Below are 19,393 nucleotides of genomic sequence, written 5' to 3'. Positions count from 1 at the left end.
AAATGCTACCCACTTTGGCACAAAAAGCATCCACTACCTAGAAACAAGGATCACAAAACATTTCATGTTACTCGCGCTTCTGGTGTGTATCTCCATGCCATGTGACAAAGAAAATAAAATAGGAGTCAAAGCACTCCTTGTGATTCATACACGTAAAAATACTAATAGCTCAGCCCTCACCATGGCGCCTGGGTTCCTACAGTTTTATCGTTAAAGATTTTGATCAGTCAACTGTGGCGGTAATTATCACATAAATTAACAGAGAGACAGGAAACCTAGAATGTTAGATGAAATCTCACTTCTAGCAACAAAGTATAGGACTTTATTTTCCAGTAATATTTTCAGATCTGACACCAATGATGAACGAACTTTTTTTCTGGAATAGTGTTTTAGCTATAGAAAGCAAGCCTGTTAGCTGGTGCCATTTACCCCCTGGTATTCAGCTTTTATCTGCCGACCTGTCACAATAAAACAATTCTGAAGATGTATTTCAAGATACAGGTGATTAGCACAGCAAGGAAAGCAGCAGAGTGAGAATTCTTTCTCAGATAAGTGTTGCTTGCAAGCACTGTAGGAACAAGCAAAACCTAAGGAAAAAATTTATATGGCTACACTAGACTACAGTGTTCAATCTATTACTTTTAATTCTTTTTTTTTTTTTTTTTTTTTTTTTAAATAAGGTTATTTTGCTTTAAAAGAGTTCCAGTCCCACTCAGTTCTGCATGGGAATATTCTTATCTTTTCAAGACACTCAGTTGTCAATGTAAGTTTCCAGCAGAATCCCAAATACTGTCTTAAAGAAGAGTAAATAAGGGCAGATGGCACCTTGAGATTTCACTATTCCTTTCCGTTATTCCAAGATAATAAATTTTTATTTCTAGAGGTCTTGAAAGAGCTTTATTTAAAAAAAAAAAAAAAAAATCAACAGCAATGGATCTTTCTGCCTTCCTCACTTCCTTGTACTTAATGATGCTCACTGTTAGAAAGTTTGCATTGTATTTGTCATCTACTTGTTACCTGTCATTTTAGATGGCATACTAAGTTCAGCTCCATTTTTACCTTGGATTTTACAAAGTTTTCATCATAAACCTAGAAGTTACTTGTAAATTAAAGCTTCTCCTGTCTTTCCTTCATAATAGCTTTTGTCAGCCTTAGGATCTGACAATTCACTAATACACACACAGATGTAACTGGCTGAGGAGATACAGAGTACCCATGAGCAAAGAGAAGAGTCCCCACCACCCACTCTTCCCAATAGCAGAAGTTTCACTTTGTACTAAACGCACACAAATGTAGCCATCTTCCCAGTTCTTTTGCTATCTTTCATCTCTTCCTAGGGTTTGCAACAGAATCCCATAATATACAAATACTGGAAAGATGTTGATATGTTGTACAAGACAGAAAAATTGGAGACTATAATTTTGTTTGTCTCAAGCAGTCTTTTCTGAATGTCAGAGAGGAAAAAAAATCCTTTACCACACAGTCAAGATTGGTTATTCCCATGTGTTCACAAATATATATTATTTAACTAAACTTGTCAGTTTCAAATAATTTTCTTTTTTCCCCTAAATCCCTAGAAAAGTGCTATGAAACTGAGAAAAAAAAAATATCTAACCATGCTCATTTTCAAAGTAGAAAATACAAAATTCTTTAACAGTACCCTAAAAACAAAACAAAACAAACAAACAAAAAAAAAAAAAAACACAAAGATAATAACTCACTTTTTTCTTTCTAATGTACAGTCTTTCTTCTCCTTTTTTTTTTTTTTTTCTGTGATGTAACATCACCAGTTTTCACTACATTTATCATTCCTCCTGAACTCCACCATTCCCAGCTGAGAATTCATTTGTTCTCTAGTATTACAGAAATACCACTCCATTTTTTGAAATCCATTTTGAAATTCTTCCTTAAAAGCACTGGCAAATAACTGCTTAATCGATCCTTTCAGTGAACCATTGCACAACCAGAGGTAGAGGTCTATCTCAGTAAAATTGGAAGACAGGGTTCTGGCTTGGGTTTGTTCCTCTACTGTTTGCATGCACACACACACACAAAGCCATGTATTGCTGCTGAACCAAAGGCTTTTGAGACAATTTTGACCATCTAAGTTTATAAGATATTATACATTAAAATAATTTGTCACTGTCACCATATCATCACAGAAATATTTTGAAATTTCATATTACAGAACTCCACATAACAAGAACAACCTAAAAGAAGCAAACTACTAACATACCATAACTAATTCTGTTCTTCAGTTTAATGAAACTCTAAAGCATCTCCCAAATAGCAAGAAATGACTAGTACATTTTTCCTTTACATTTTGCTTACTTCATGTCTACAGCATCATATAAGATATACACAGGTACAAGCTGGCTGAATACAGCTGAGTGAGATTGGCTGCAACATGAAATAAACAAACCAAAACCCCTAGACACAAATTCAGGTTCCCAAAATTAAAAGAAGAGCAGCCAATCAGCTGAGGTTGGTGCAAGTAGTAAAAGGATGCTTCCAAGCTTTATGAATTTCTCTAAGGTCACCTTCTATTCCTTCAGTCTCTTGTCCTAACATCAACATGCCAATGGTTCCATCAGACAGTGAGGTGGTAGAAGTCATTGGGAGATATTTTTCTCTTTTTTACATGACAATGATGACTTGTGTATAACATGCATATGTTACAATGCTGGAACGATTACATGCTGTTAAATAAAGGAAGAAAAAAATAAAAATAAAAAATGGAACAGCCTGCCAAAAAGAAAAAATAGTCTGAACTTCTATTTCTTTTATGCATTTTGTTTACTGCCTTTGTAGATGTGCTTGAGCTACAGGCTTCTTTTCACAGACCTTCTGCATAGCCCACTCCTCCCCAAAAGGACCAGACAAACCATATATAATCAAGAAAATTACGGTAAAGGAAGAAATGAAAAGTACAAGTAAAGTTATTATTTTTCTGTCTGAGTGAACACTCTTCCTGCTTCAGAATCTGTCCCAGTTGGTAAAGGGGTAAAACAGGAGAAGGACAATTGAGAAAATAAAAATAAAGTGTAAACACGTTGTTTGCTCACTCTTTGAGTCTGAATATGCACCATCTTGCAGCAGCTAAGGATGCTTTACCTGTTCTCTTCATGGCTGACAGGGGAGACCCAGTTCCCCACTATACCACACAGCTAGCACTCCCATGCAACACACTCCACAGCTGAGATTTCATTGACCTCAGGGAATTCAGCACTCTGGTCTTACTGGGATGCCAGAGGAACCAGCTACTCAGCTTTCTTGGGTTTCTTTAAAAAATGTTTAATGCTTTAAGCACTTTGTTTGCATTTTAGTTGTTTTGGGAATGTGTTTTATGATATTCCCCTCTCCATCCCTCCACCACCCACAAATTCCAGAGGAATGGTAAGTGACTCCCAGCTGACTCACTCTGTCCTGTGGGACAAACAGCGTTGTCCTGCAGCAATCATCCCAGAAAGCAGTATTTTCAAATCTTTATATGGTGCCTATTTATGCCGTACCAGTTCCATCCTCATGACTTCAATAAGTTGTTTGTTTGGTTGGTTGTTTTTTTTTTTTACTACCACAGAATGGAGAGTTGCTTGAAAGGTGAAAATTGTTTGTAAAAGGCTCGTTGAGTATTTGGTATCATATTAGTTGAAAATCTGAAGTTGTAGCTTAGAGCAGAGTTCTCAGAAGATTGTGTACTTTATACCCTGGAGTACTACCATTGGTTTGATATATTTGTTTATGCATTTTATAAAAACTCTTAGTTCAATAAATGCTGCAAGATCAAATAGCACACTTTTGAGTTATGCAAAATTGTATTATACATATTGTAAATAAACTCTATAAAATGTTAATCAACTTCAGAAAGGCTTCACAAGAATGCTGTGCATTTTTTTCCTCTTTGGTACATTTGCAGAATTATGATTCTGTCCTATGAGTATAGAGGTTAACTTTTTTCCAGAAATAGAAGTGCTTTGTGCAACAGGTAGCAAGACACATACAACTATATCAACTGAATCACTGTTTAATTTACTTTTTTTTTTTTAAATAGCATAGCCAACATAAAAGCCATTAAAATGAGAAATTAAGACATACCACCACAAACAGCTCATTATTTATAATACTATAAAATTGTTAACACTAGATGCGATAAAGCTTTGTAATCACTAGTTTCAATACCTACTACCAAGCATTTTAATGCTTCTCAGACAACCACTACAACAGAAATTCACTTAAGCTCTCAGGAGCCAGTGCTTCACTCCAGGCTTATGTGGAGAGTGACAAAGAGTGCACAACGCTTGGTAAAAGCTGCAGGGAACTGGAAGCTGCCTTTTCCTTCACAGCCTGCCCCTTCCCTTACCCCTGCTGCCCCAGGGGAGGTTTAGCTGCCCCAGGGGGTCCACATCTGGCTCTGCCCTGCCGTGGTTCACGCCACTGAGAAAGACTGTAGAGAGATATAGGAAGGTAAAAATGACAGAGGAAGGGCTGTCAACATGAATTGTTCCAAGTTCCAGGATTCAAAACAGAAAACAGTAGCCAGGGAAGATAAAAAAAAATAATAATCCTATAGGAGATAGCCAGGGTGGCTGGTCAGGGTAGCTGACTCAGGAACCAAGGGCAGCAAGAAGTTATGACCAAGAAAAAACTCCTGTTTCAAAGAAGTAACATCAAATGGATTGCTCTAATGCCAGCCACACGGCAGATCACTGCACCTCTGCAAGTCTCTTGGCTACCTTGGAAAACAAAAGAACTGATGGCTGGGTACAACACAGAGATGCTGAGACCTGAATTGGTATGTTGCATTTCAGGTTGCATTGGACAAGAGTCTGCACACAGATTTTGAGAAAAAATTACATACACATCCTAATCAATACTCCTGTATTGGTAATTGGGAACATTATCAAAATAATTTAAAAATCTACTTGACCAAAACCACTACACTCAACAGCTTGGACAGCTTCTGATTTACTAAACACATCACAGATCTTAAACTGTAATAAAATTTATAACTATTATAAAAATAGTAATCAATTTGTAGAGCTACACATTCTCATGGTACCTAAATTCTAAAAATAAAAGTTAATTCTTTAGTAGACAATTTTAAAAGATACTCAACCAATTTCTGTAGTAACAAGGATACTCTTCATGCTCCTGACTCTGCAATTAAAGGCACCCACGCTTAATGAAAACCCTAGAAATATTTGAATAGAGATGGGAATCCTTAACCACCTGTTTTCTGATGGTATGTACCATCTTAGTAGCCATCTTGATTCTAAATACATCTATACAGATTGTAAAGCAATATAAATAAAAAAGTATTTTCTTCAAAATGTTTTTGTTTGTTTGTTTGTTTTAAATCAGACCAATATAGAAATTCTGACACTCTGGCATACTGGAACTATGGGGAAAAAAAAAAAAAAAAAAAGCAGAGGCAATGAAAAGTTCAAAACATAGAGAAACCCTCAGCCACTTTTCAAGGAAGGAACAACTATTTGTAAGTCATAACAAAGGAAAGCATAAGCCGCTAACGAAGTCATTTGCGAAGACCAGAAATGATATAGCTGCTGAAAAGATTTTACAGACTTTAGGGAAGAGTTTATTCAGGACAATCAAGAAATTAGAAGTACAAAGAAAAGACTTAAAATTGCCTGTATCTCAGGGTGTGATGTTTTGGTTTTGTTGTGGTGGGTTTTGGTTGGTTGGTTGGTTTTAGGGGAGGTTCAAACTTATTATGTGAAACATTTGAGATGAGGACGTCTTCAGTGATTTTCTATCTCCAGTATCTGATCCAATGTATTATCAGGAAGATATAAAAAACAAAAACAACAAAACCAAAAACTGGCAGATGGATTTGCCTGAGTGTTCTTAAGTTTCGAAAAACTACAGCTTTTTGAAAGAAAACTTTTTAGTTAAAAAACATGAAGATAATTTAAGGGAAGTTATGAGAATGATTGAAAGAACTAGATAAATAAAAATGAAAGTAAATGATATAAGTCTATAGAAATGGCAAATGAAATGCACAAGAGCAGCATAAAAAGGCCAGTGCTGTTTAGCATGATGAATAATGAGCTCTCTGATACAGAATTTCAATGTGTGGCCATTTAATAATATTGCATGTATTATCAGTGAAAGTACTGACACAGTATTTTACTTAGTAATGAAATTCAAAGACATTAGATTCCTATTTTTTCTTATAAAAATTTGAATTAATTTTATTAGAAAAGGTATATAAGGTTATTTTATTAAAATTTCAGTATTCAGAAATAAATTACAGAAGTATGAATTCAAATGCAGGATCATTATATAAGAGTTGGAGGTGGCGAGGGGTGGGGGGGGGGAAGAGAAGGTAACTTCTTGTGTCTATAAATCATGGCACCTTACTCGAGGAAGCTAAGCACTAGCATCTAAATTTTACAGGTTGAAAACACAAGCACAAGGAAAGGAAATAAATTCCCTACGGGACAGACAGACAGGAAAGAAAGTGAGGACAGTCTGTGCTCTTTAATATAATTAATTGTAATATTAAATAACTTGTTATCCATGATTTTTGAATATTTTTTTCATAAAATTCAAAGACACAACACGTGTTTTTCTCACGGATGTCTTTGCAGTAGTTTATTTGAGTCACTGCAGCAAGGGCCCAATTCAGCAGCTCGATCAATAGCTGGAGGTGTTAGTGTACAATTAGCAGCACATATCCTTTTTATCCACAATGCCACTGTGCCCAAGCTAAGAAAACTTTTTTTTTTAAAATTATTATTATACAGAAACAGGGATTCATTATTTATCACTGCTGGTCTAAAAAGCAGCATATTCCTTGCACAAAACATTTTTTAAAGCATCCAGTGTATTTGCAAAGACGACCCGAAAAACTCTCCTCGGATCTGTTACGTATTTGTTTTCCTTAGGTGTCCTCCAGGTTTCCAATCTACACACCACTGCCAAAAGTGCTTACCCCAGCTTTTAATTTCTGCTTCAGGGCCCTCCTTAGGTTCTGCACTAGTCCTGGACTGTTCTTTTTAGCTCACTTAGGTTTTTCTCCTGGCTCAACAACTGCTTTCATTTAAATAAGAATTTAATAATAATGATTTGCTTTCTTTAAAAAACAATATTTAACCTGTGATTAGTTGTTAGCAAACAAAGTTGGAAAACATGTGTTCTTGATACATAGGTAGCAGCTTTCACCAGAAAATAAAGTACGGAGTTTTTAAACAAATATTACAAAACAAAGTAGAAAAATCCATTTAGAAAAATAAGAGAATAACCTAAGCATGAGAACATCTTATGCTCTAAATATAACTTATGATGAACTATAATGGGCTGTGAACACTCAGTATTTCAAACTCAGGTTTAACCTAAGAGTTATTCCATTAAAAACCTTCAGTTAAACTGTAGGTTTAATAACTGCTTAGGTTTAACTGCTTAATGCAGAAGTTTGCCTTAACGAATCAGTTTGGTTCTGCTCCAAGAAGATGCATATAGAAGCAAATGGTATGCACACAGAAGCACCACAAATCACATGCACTTACCAACAGGTAAGCATGCAGTCCCTTTGGAATATTTCAGTCCACTGCAGAACAGATGCAGCCGAAGCTGAACATTTCTCATCACCCACAGAGATGTCTGATTGCTTGCCAGCTGAGTGCCTGCTTAGGTGCTTTCTTCTGGTTATTAGGCTTACAGCTGCTGAGAGGAAAACATGACAGTGGCAGAAGCTCTACCTTTTTTGCTGGTTTTGGTAAACTTTTGGTTTTTGCTTGTTTTGGTAAACCTTCAATGCAAAGCACTTACCCTTATCTATTATTTAAATGACTTTTCACTTTCACAAATACTGGAAATAGAAATCTGGTGAAATTTTATAAGATCTTAGAGATATTGAAAGTCATATAATGCACAATGAAATGGAAAAGGGACCTTATTCATAAACCGTGAAATCACAGATACCAAAAGCAGATTTAGTTCTACCTACCTAAACTTTTCTCTTGCAATACCTCCGATTTCCCATTGGCAAGGATTCTTTCCACTAGTTTTAAGGTGATACCATTAACAGAACCCACAACACCTGTATCTTCCTTATTTTTAGAGCTAATGGGGAGAAAAATGATGCATGAAGATAACTTCTGCATACATCTACGAAAGGATGTCTGTGGTCCCGATTTTCTCAGACAAAATCAGTTACAAAAGCATCTATCCCAACCTAGATTGACTGAAATAGGTTTTAAATTGATCTTCTACATTATCATATTCTTCTGTATTAATGCAAATCTTCTGGCTACAAAAAGGAAATTATTTTAATTAAGGTGTTAATCAGTTGACATTCAAAATCACTGTAACTCAACTACAGTTGACAAGTGTCCTTCAGGAAGCTATTTTCTGTTTCTTCCCCCCCCCTCCCCCCCCCCAACTCATATCAGAAAAGGTTATTTTACCTAAGGGGTACTTGTTTCTAGCCCAGACTGCTCCACTAAAAGGCAAAGGCAGCATAGAAGCCAAATTGCTGAGAGTTGGCTACTGTCAAGCTCCAGCCAGCCCAGCTGTAGCTAATTTTAGCAGTCACAGATGCAGCCATAACCACTGGCAAACCTGATGTATCAAAGGCTCAGAGTTCACCTCAGACAGATGTTCCAGCAAAGCAAGATAGTTAAAACAAACAAACAAAAAGCAATATCACCATTATCCACTCAGGGCCTAGTGGTTTGCCCTCAAATGTATTTGTAACAGTGAGAAATGGCATCTTGTTTATTTTTCTTCTAATAAGTGTTGGTATTTCTCCAGTATCACTTCCCACTCCTGTGAGTCATTTCCTTGCTACCCTACCTCACATATTTGGCTAGTTACTTGCTGGCTACAGTTTATTTGCACTTATAAGAATCATCATGTTTCATCAGATCTAAATAATAACTAGCTAATGACAGCAGGTTTACTTCTGTTGATTCAAGTATCTGCATTGCAGATAACATTAATAAGCAAACTTTGCAATGTTAAGAAATCATTAAAAAGGCCTTTCACAAAATCTGCATTCCAATGTAATAATAATGACGGAGCTATCTTTTTTCTTCTTGCCTTTTGCTCCTAAATCTTTATGGTTTTTGTTTTTGTTCTTTCCCCTTCAGTTTTTTATCATTATATAAACATGTCAGATTTACTTAAAAAAAAAAAGAAAGAAAGAAAGAAAACCTGCTATCAACTATTGGAATTGAACCTAAGAATGCTGATGTTAAAAAAGCAAAGTAGCTATTGTGGCATCTATCATAACAATAATGCTTACCATTACTTGTAATTGGTCCTATGACATGAATTATTTCCACCATAGGGTATCAGCCTCCTCCATTTTACAGCATCCTGTGAGCATTACAACCATCAGTGCTGCCAGCAGGTGGAGGGAGGGGTTCCTTCTCCTCTGTTCTGCACTGGGGCAGCCACACCTGGAGTCCTGTGCTGGGCCCCTCAGTACAAGACTGACCTGGGCATACCCAAAAGAGCTCAGCGTAGTGTCACCAACATGCAAAAGGGCTGGAAGAGCAGGGACTGCTCAGCCTGAAGAAGGAAAGGCTCAGGGGGATCTCACCAATGCCTACAAATCCCTGAAGGCACGGTACACAGAGAATGGAGCCAGGCTCTGCTCAGCAGTGCCCCGGGCCAGGCCCAGAGGCAGTGAGCACAGGCAGTGCCCATAAGATTTTGTACATAACAAAGCCCATTTATCACGTTTAGTATGGTCTCAACACCTCATAGAAACCCCACAATAAATTCAAAGAAAGCAAAGTAATAGAAGAAGCTCCAGTCCTGTGGTTACACACATCGCTTTGAGGCACAGAAAATGCATGAGAACAGAAAAGTTTCTACTACAGAAACTGAAAAACAGAAAACACACAGTCCCACACAGCACAGGAGTTATTTCCCAGTTCCTTGCTCCCAGCAGCCAATTAAACAGCAGTGACTGAGTCCAGTGAAGGGCCACAAGGATGATGAAATGCCCGAAGGAAGACTACTCTCAGCCAGGTACCAGATGAATAAAGCAGCAGCCTGTGATACAACTGCTTCTAAGGTGCTATAGTAAGTACTGTAACTTCTATGGTACTTAATACAAAGTGGTTGTTGGAAACCACTGATAGTAGCAAGATGCTAAATTCTCTCCTATCTATGGGACTATTTAAAATGGTTATTTTTAATCTGAAGAGAAGTTAATCCCACAACAAAATATTATTTATAGGGTCAAATCCACTTCTCTCTCTGAACCACAACCTAGAAGAAACTCTGTTTCTAGTAACTGCAGAGTAAGACTAAATTTAGCCTTTGTGAATATGCCCTTCATCGCTAATATTTCAGGTATACAGATAGTTTGTTAAGATGCCATTTTGATTGTATCAGTCTGCCAAATAAACTGTTGCAAGGACAGGAAAATAGATTATATATATATATATTTACATGTATATATCACAGAATCACAGAATTTCTAGGTTGGAAGAGACCTCAAAATCATCGAATCCAACCTCTGACCTAACGCTAACAGTCCCCACTAAACCATATCCCTAAGCTCTACATCTAAACGTCTTTTAAAGACTTCCAGGGATGGTGACTCCACCACTTCCCTGGGCAGCCTGGTCCAATGTCTAACAACCCTTTCGGTAAAGAAGTTCTTCCTAACATCCAACCTAAAACTCCCCTGGCGCAACTTTAGCCCATTCCCCATTGTCCTGTCACCAGGCACGTGGGAGAACAGACCAACCCCCACCTCACTACAGCCTCCTTTAAGGTACTTATAAAGAGCGATAAGGTCGCTCCTGAGCCTCCTTTTCTCCAGGCTGAACAAGCCCAGCTCCCTCAGCCGCTCCTCGTAGGACTTGTTCTCCTGGCCCCTCACCAGCTTCGTCGCCCTTCTCTGGACCCGCTTGAGCATCTCCATGTCCTTCTTGTAGCAAGGGGCCCAAAACTGAACACAGTACTCGAGGTGCGGCCTCACCAGAGCCGAGTACAGGGGGATGATCACTTCCCTAGCCCTGCTGGCCACACTGCTTCTTATACAAGCCAGGATGCCATTGGCCTTCTTGGCCACCTGAGCACACTGCTGGCTCATACTCAGCCAACTATCCACCAATACTCCCAGGTCCTTCTCTGCCAGGCAGCTTTCCAACCAATCCTCTCCCAGGAGGATTATATATGCGTGTATATATATATATATAATATTTATAGATTTATAGATTTTTATAGATTTTTTATATTTTTTTATAATAGCTTAAGTGTTTAGGTTTCTCAGGAATTTACCTAACTGAAAAAAGAACCTATAAAAACCCGCTCACACAAGTTACCCTTCTGCTCTTCACTCTCATATTTGCACAGCTTTGTGCACAGACCTGCAGTCCTACAGCATTTTGTATTTCCCAGTCTCAATGCATGAAGTATTTTCTGCACTTGAACCTTAACCACTGCACCTGTGCTAACAGACCATGCTTAGGAGTGCCTCTAACATGACAGCCAACAGCTCTGGATGCAAACAAGCACTCTGCTAGAGATGGGCTCCAGTTCTACAAAAGAAATAGAAATTTTATCATAGCAGACGTCCTTCTGTCTTGTTCTCCCTCTCAAGAGGAAATAAGAGAGGGAGAAAACAAATATTTCATTGCAGCTATGCCCATCACACATACTGAAGAAGTGTACAGAAGACGGTATTTTCTCATTTTGAGTTTTACTATTATTCTGCTCTTTGCAATACTAATAAAGCTGCTTTTTACATAGACTCAGAAGCAAGATAGCATACATAACTCACAGATGTCCCTAATACATTTTATATTTCTTACCCTCTGAAATAAAATGATAGAGAACATCTCAGTGCTGAAGATATAACATGAACAACAACATATTGCTTAATGACATATTAAAATACTACCTTGGTCCAGCAATTTGATTTCAGAAATGTTCCCCAGAATAACAAAAACATGGGCTACCATTTGCAAACCCTTTCAGGTATATATTTGGAAAATATATAGAGAACTGACAGAACTTTAAAAATCAATAAAATCTCAGATTTCTTGATTTTTAGGTGATAATATCAGGCTGATTGAATGTTGAACCTCTGCAGTTCATTACAACAGATACTGAGAATGAAACTAAATAGCATTTCCAAGTGGACGTTAAGATTACAGCAAAAACTAAAAAAAAAAAAAAATAGGTTTAGACAATCAAATTAGATGCTTTGAAAGATATAGAAAGCAACCAAATTTAAAGATTGTAGCATTTGTTTTAGATTCAGAAAACAATGTTTTTGCTAGGCATTCACATATCCTCATCAAAACATTTTGGAATCTAAAATAACATCAACAGATCAAATTCAACATTAAATGGTTTTCAATGAAAGCTATTGCAATTTAAAAGAATTAAATTACCATTAATGTATATTAAATAATATATTTTAAAAGCCAGTGAATATCCAGTGTTGTTTCCTCTATTTTGATTCCCTATTATATATTTATAGATATGCTCGTTTGCGTACAAAAATAACAAGATAAAGAGCTACACTCTAAATAAAAACATTGCTAATGCCACACATCAGTAGTCAGATGAAATGCATCACTCCCAAGACGTAAAGACTATTTCATTACTATTTTTATGTTTTAAGTTTTTCTGAAACTGAAACCAACCTTTTTCTTAAATGTGGAAATGTGAAAAAACTAACTCATATTATGTACTTCAGAAATCTTGAAAAAGATGCCATAATCTTTGGTTTTGTTTTCTAATATAATTGCTGGAACACTGTAAGTTGTTGGATTTTTTCCTCGACTACTGGAATGCACTCAAAAGTTTCAGAAACACACAACTTCTAGGTCAAGATATTTTTCAGCAGAGAAAAATATCACCTAAGTGTACCACACACACACACGAGAATTTATGAATAATTAAGGCAAAATCTTCCTAACAATTCAGTGACATGAAGACAAAAGGTTCTTCATCTGACACTTAAGATATTTTTAAATCTGTGTAAATCTGACTGTATCTTCATTTTGCAAACAGGGCCAGTGGACATAATGTGATCAAAGTCGTTATTTTAAAAAAATAATAATTCAAAGCTGTTTAGCTAAACAGAGATGTCAAGTTCCCATTTAATGTCAAAAAACCTTGTCAGGAAAACCAGTGGTAGGGTTATGCTGTTCTCTCCTCACTTCTTAACACTGAGCCCAGAAAAGTACATAAGGATAGGACAATATCTCCACTGGAATGCATGAATCCAGGTAGGACCTCATTCCTAGACCTGAGGGAAACAGAAAAAACATCCTGCGAGGAGAAAAAGTGGGATGAAGCTGAAAGAAGGGGAAGGGGGTCAGGCCTGGAGCAGACCACTGCAGAGACTGCCACACTGGGTGGAGACAAAGCAGGATATCTGGCAATGTCCTCGCTTCTTCAGACCACTTTGAGCAATAGCAGATACATCCCAAGAAAATGCAGAGACAGTCCTAGGATGGCAGGGGAGAGTATTAGGAGGCTATTTACCCGGGCCTTCCTCTGGGGACAGCTGTCCCACGGAAGTCACTTATTGACATTGCGTGGACACATGGCAGATAACATAGCCAATTTAAATATAGGCCATTTTCTTTAAGAATATGAATCATGGAATAGTTGTTTCATATTATATCAAAGTGGCTTTTAGGGCCAACCAGCACATGATACTTCTCAAAGCTACAGAGAAACATATTTCATTTAAGCATACATTGCTGACACAAAATCTTGTTAGCACTTCTACAAGTGAACTTTAGAGGTACTTTATAAGTACTCTCAAGAATTGTACTGCTTTCTCCATTTGGTACACAATGAAGCACACGTGAAAACCCAGCTGGAATGATATTCATTGAGTTATGCAAACACAGGTTTTAGATGGTGGTTAATCATCAAGTGTAAGAGAACAACTTTTTAAACATAGAGTAAAACATTTTAAGTACGCCTGTAGGTTACATTTGCTAACCGGTAGATGTAGCATCATCAACTCCTTGACTTCTCCACATCAGTGTTGGTTCTTTCCCCATTACCTGATGTGTGGTGTGCGCTCATCTGACCGGCTACCTTTTAATTTTCACTCACAATCTTAACTGTAAGGCATGTTTGGGGTGTTAGACACATGGAGGAGACGTGAGTTAACCTTTAACACTACATTAAAACCCCTGTGCATCTCTGCTTTGGGGCAACCAATGCTGTTTTAACTCATCTAATCCTTAAATTAACATTCTTGACTGAGTCGGTAATAAGAAACTCCTCTGAAGCCTTACAATTTGTGCACTCAGAATTTCTGCCTTGAATGACAAAGCCACCCCTATGAAACCAATTCTTTCCTGATACATTCAGCTTTTGCATATTTGCAAGTGATTTTTGCATAATTATATTTCACATCATTGCTGTTAGGAGTTGTCTGTCTCCTGTAGGTAGGCATGCTTTTCTCGATAGCTAGATAGTTGGATTAAATATGACCAAGTTACTATAAAGCTTTTCAAGCAAAGCAAACCCAACTGCCTGTATGATAAGACAAGGGAAACCAAAACCACAAACATTTGGAAGCCGTAACTCATGCTAAAATGTTGTTTTGAGTAGACTCCACCTGCCATTTCAGAAGTAACCATTGATATTCTGATTTGTAGCTTGCCCAAACATAAGAAATAAGAAATGCCTTTTTACAATCAGATTATAGCACTGGTTTAACAGTGATTCACATAAACCTGTTACTACTTAATTGTTCTTGTCTAACATCATTAGACACGTTACTGATATAAACTTCAAATTAGTGACATCCAACAAAACAAAACATCATTTACTTCCCCTATGGAAAATGAAATGAAGTAAACCTTGGAAAATGCAAACATCAAGAAATACACACTAAATGAAGGCAACATATTTAGCTGTCTGCACAGCAAAGAATTGAAGATTATATCTAAATAAGTGTCTAACTAATGGCAAAGTAATATTGCAAATCAACCACCTAAAACTGAATTACTTTGCACCAACACTAGAAAAAAAAAAAATCACAGGTCAGGCTTAGCTTCATTAGCTATTTTTTTTTCCTAAAGATATAAAACATGTATGAGAGCGTTCATCTGCTTCTCATTAGGAGAGTGTATATACCTTGCTGTTTCTGGTCCTAACAAAAACTGTTGAAGATATTTGAAGATATTGCACAACAATAATGAATAATGTGACAATGGAGCAGACACTAAAAACTAACCAGTTCTCCATCCTAGCTCAGATAAAGTAATGGACCAGAACTTAGTGCATTATTTACATTATTTAACTACAACTCTTCAATCTTTTTTACTGTAATTTACAGATACCAATATTTCAAACTGCTGCAATTTCAAAAATATTCAACCTGGTGGGCTAATAATATTATTAGAATAGAGATGAAGTAAGAATAAAATGATTAAAGTATTTTTCCTTATGCTTTTATAAAGAAAAAAAAATAGAAAAAAGATTATAGTACTAGTTTATTTCTACAAGAATTAGAGTTTTTTAGATTGCTTGCTTTCACAAATATTTTATACATGCTCCTCTGTTAGAAATTCCTCATTCATACTCAACTCAGATTCCTCTATGGCATGCTATATTGTTTTGGAAAAGAGATGTATTATATTTAGCAATTTCAAAAGATGGAGGGGGGCAAAAAAACTATTATTCCTGACACTAATATATTATTTTCAGTGCAATAATATCTGTTTACCTGTTAATTATTTTTTTAATGTTTAGAACTCAGAGGAAAACACAGCTTTAAAATGAGGGAAAATCGTTTTAAAAGCCTTTCTTACAATGACTTCATAGGCTTTTACAACAGGGCAACTAGCTTTGCGTCACTGACAGACTGCAGGAGATGGAAATGAGACATACCTATACGCATCAGGGCTTGAAACATGGATCCCCATAGCAGACCAGCCAAGGGATTCTCCATGTTAATCTGAAAGGCATATGTTTCTCGTTTGTTCTCTATTACCTCAAAAAATTCTAGCCAAGGAACAGTGCTACTAGTAAAACAAGATCACTTAACTACAGTACATTTATTAAGCTATACAGTATGCACAATATGAAGATTAAGAAAACACAAACAAATGAGCAAATCTCTTTCAAAAAGCATACGTAAAAGTGTCCTGCAAAATGTGGAAAAAATACCCGTTTTTCCTATTTTTTTTCTGAAATGCTTTCAGAGATATGGCTTATTTGCCAAAAAACATAGCTTTAGACAAGTGCAGTTGCATAGTGGAGGTCTATAAACAGCAATCCATCTTTCCAAATAAGCTACACAATACAAAAATGCAAAATAACCAGGACTTAACTGTCCAGCCTTCTGAACTCAGATAGCAGACAATGATCTTCATTTCATGTGTGTAGATATACTTTTGACAATATAAACAAGATCAATGCCATTTCTTGTCTTTCATTTTTTACTGGCATAGGAGAGCCAGAGGACAGAGATCATAGCAAGCACTATTGCCTAGTTTCAGTTTGCCTAGTTGCAGTTTGTGACAACAGAACAAAAAAAAAATTCAGTGAAGGGACAGAAAGAGAACTCTGCTGATCGAAAGGTTTTTTTTGTTTGTTTGTTTTGGTTTGTTTCTTTAATTAATTTCTACTACAGTTTTCTAGCCAGACACTCCTTGTGCTTGATTTCCCATTGTAAATTTGCAACAGTTCCCTCTCTCATCTGTCATGTCCATATTTAGTTGTTTTCCAGATCTGTCTTTCATTCCTTTGTTTACTAGTTCACTCAATTCAATGCAATTGTGCTTGGGTACTGTCAACACTATTAACCCAAGTAATAGAAGTTCAAATACCAAATTCCATAGGCTACATGAACTACAATGAACCACATTACAAAATTAAGTTTTAAAATCTAGAATTTTTCTGTAATTGAACTGTTAAAATTATACTTATCTGAAAATCTTTATCCATCAAAATGAAACCGAAGAACACTGCCAAGTAGCCAAAGTTAGAAGCTATACTTAAATTAGACTGAACACAAAATTTACTGTGATCACTGCACATTTTCTTTTGCAATTTGTTTCTTTACATAGCATTCCATAATCTTAACAAGCCTGTCTTGGATTTCTATTGTTATTTTTAAATGCTTCTTCTAAATAAGGGAATGGGAGAAACCATTTTATGATCAGTGATGTACTACATGTGTACCTCATGTCACGGGTGAATAGGGCATAACGCCCAGCCATATGGTATCCTTAAGAGCCAACTCATCTGCAGAGCATGTTACCAGGCAACATGCTGGACTTCAGTCTCAGCTTGGTTAAAAAAAAATGACCTCTTAGCCCTAGAAGTTGATTGATATTCATTGAGCTGGTTAGGTTATGATCACAAGGGAAAATAATAAAACCAATTATGCACATTGAGATCTGGCAGCATTAGACCTTCCCAAAACTCCAAATGAGGATTTTCTTCTTATAACCCAATAAACATATAACCCAAATCTCCGATTTAGCTTACTGAAAGAAGATAAATATCTTTTCCTTCAACTACATTGATAGTTACTGAAGCACTATATTCACAGTTAAATTAATGTCAGCTTTTTAAAAACATGCCAGTAATTATCTTGGGGGCCACTGTCTCCCACAGGTTGGAAACCCCAACCTCATTCTTACATGTTTTAATACATTTTTTTCTATTAAAATAAACATCAATTGTATCAAATTCTGCTAACAGCTGTAAGGTTATTCTGTGATAGAAAATACTGTTCATGACAGAGGAAAAGCTAAAAGCAACAAGCATGCTGAGAACTACAGAACTTGATTTAAATCTGTCTTCAAGATAAACAAACCCTTTTTGTTGTTATTATCCTATAAGCCAGGCAGTTTTCTTGAAATAATGAAATTTTATTTCATGTACATTAAGTTGCAGATTGTGTGTGGTGTAGGAGAGTAAGTGTAAGGCTTCTCATTTCTAACAAGGACTATTCTTTCAATGCCACAGAACTTTGTCAGGGCACAACCCTAATCATTATGTCACTGAGAAAAGCATGGCTCTGTCCTCCTGACACTCACCCTTTACATATTTATAAACATTTATAAGGTCACCCCTCAGTCTCCTCCAAGCTAAAGAGACCCAGCTCCCTCAGCCTTTCCTCGTAAGGGAGATGCTCCACTCCATTCACCTCATTCCTTAGTGGGCCTACATTGCCTCTAGAGTTAGTTTTATCTGTATGTAGTTATATTCTTTATTTTCCTCCCAACTGGTCAGCCCCTCCTTCCACGACCTGTAGACTCTCCTCTTCCACTTGAGTTTGCCCAGCAGTTCCCTGTTTAATCATTCAGGTCTCCTGACTCTCTTTCCTGACTGCCAACCTGTTGGGATATTCTGTTCTTGAGCTTGGAAGAAGCAGTCCTTGATCACTAAACAGCTATCTTCGTCTCCTTTTCTTTCAAGTACCTTCTCCCATGGGATTTCCCCTAGCAAATGCTTTAAAAGGCCTAAGTCAGCCCTAGTTGCAATTCTGCTTGGTACTCCGTTCCTGCCACATGAGATCCTAAACTCCAGCATCTCATGGTTGCTGCAACCAAGGCTGCCCTCAACCTTCACTGCTTCAACCAGCCCACCTTGTTAGTGAGGACAAGATCCAACAGCACTCCTCTCCTAATTGGCACATCCATCATTTGCATCAGGAGGTTATCATCAATGCACTGGAGGAACCTCCTGGACTGCAGCTGGCTGGCTGAGTAGGCCTTATAACAAACGTCAGGGTAGTTGAAATCCCCCAAATAACAAGGGCCTGTGATCATGAGGCTGCTATCAGCTGACTGTAGAACACTTTGTCAGCTTCCTCATCCTTATCTGGTGGCCTGTAATAGACACCCACAACAGTATCCCCCATGGCAGCCTACCCCTTAATTCTCACCCACAGACTCAACTCACTCCTCATCCGCCTCTGGACAGTACTCAATACAATGTAGTTGCTCTTTCACGTCAAGAGCAACTCTGCCACTTTGCCTTGCTGGCTTGTCTTTCCTGAAAAGGACATACGCATCCATAACCACATTTCAGTCATGTGAGCTGTCCCACCATGTCTCTGTAATTGCCACCAGATCATAATCTCCTGACCAAATATGAATTGCTAACTCTTCCTGCTTATTCCCCATGCTACATGCATTGGTGTACAGGCACATGTTGGAGTACTGCAATTGGTTTTAGGCAGGAGATCACTAAAAATTGTCTGAGAAGTCATAAATACACACCTATCAAGAATCATATCCTTTGAATTCTTCTAATACTTCTGTATTTATTATTCAACTATATATAAAATTGTATCATGACAAAAAGTGCTTAGTACTGTTTTTTTAGTATGCAATAAAATAAAAAACTTCACAAGAAAAAGTAAGTTCCAAGTATGAAACAGCAACAAATAATTTGGAACGGAAAACCA

The 19,393-nt window shown here is 37.0% G+C and overlaps 1 protein-coding gene across 13 annotated transcripts in view; it reads right to left on the bottom strand.

The window, feature by feature from the left end:
* The window catches only part of RBFOX1 (RNA binding fox-1 homolog 1), an 881,332-nt gene that overhangs the window by 733,320 nt on the left and 128,619 nt on the right, over positions 1 to 19,393 (bottom strand). The window lies entirely within an intron of this gene.

Source organism: Anas acuta, chromosome 15 (assembly GCF_963932015.1).
Source record: "Anas acuta chromosome 15, bAnaAcu1.1, whole genome shotgun sequence".
Classification (NCBI taxonomy): Eukaryota; Metazoa; Chordata; class Aves; order Anseriformes; family Anatidae; genus Anas; species Anas acuta.
Note: the sequence above shows the minus strand (reverse complement) of the source record. Positions and strands in the feature narration are given on the sequence as shown.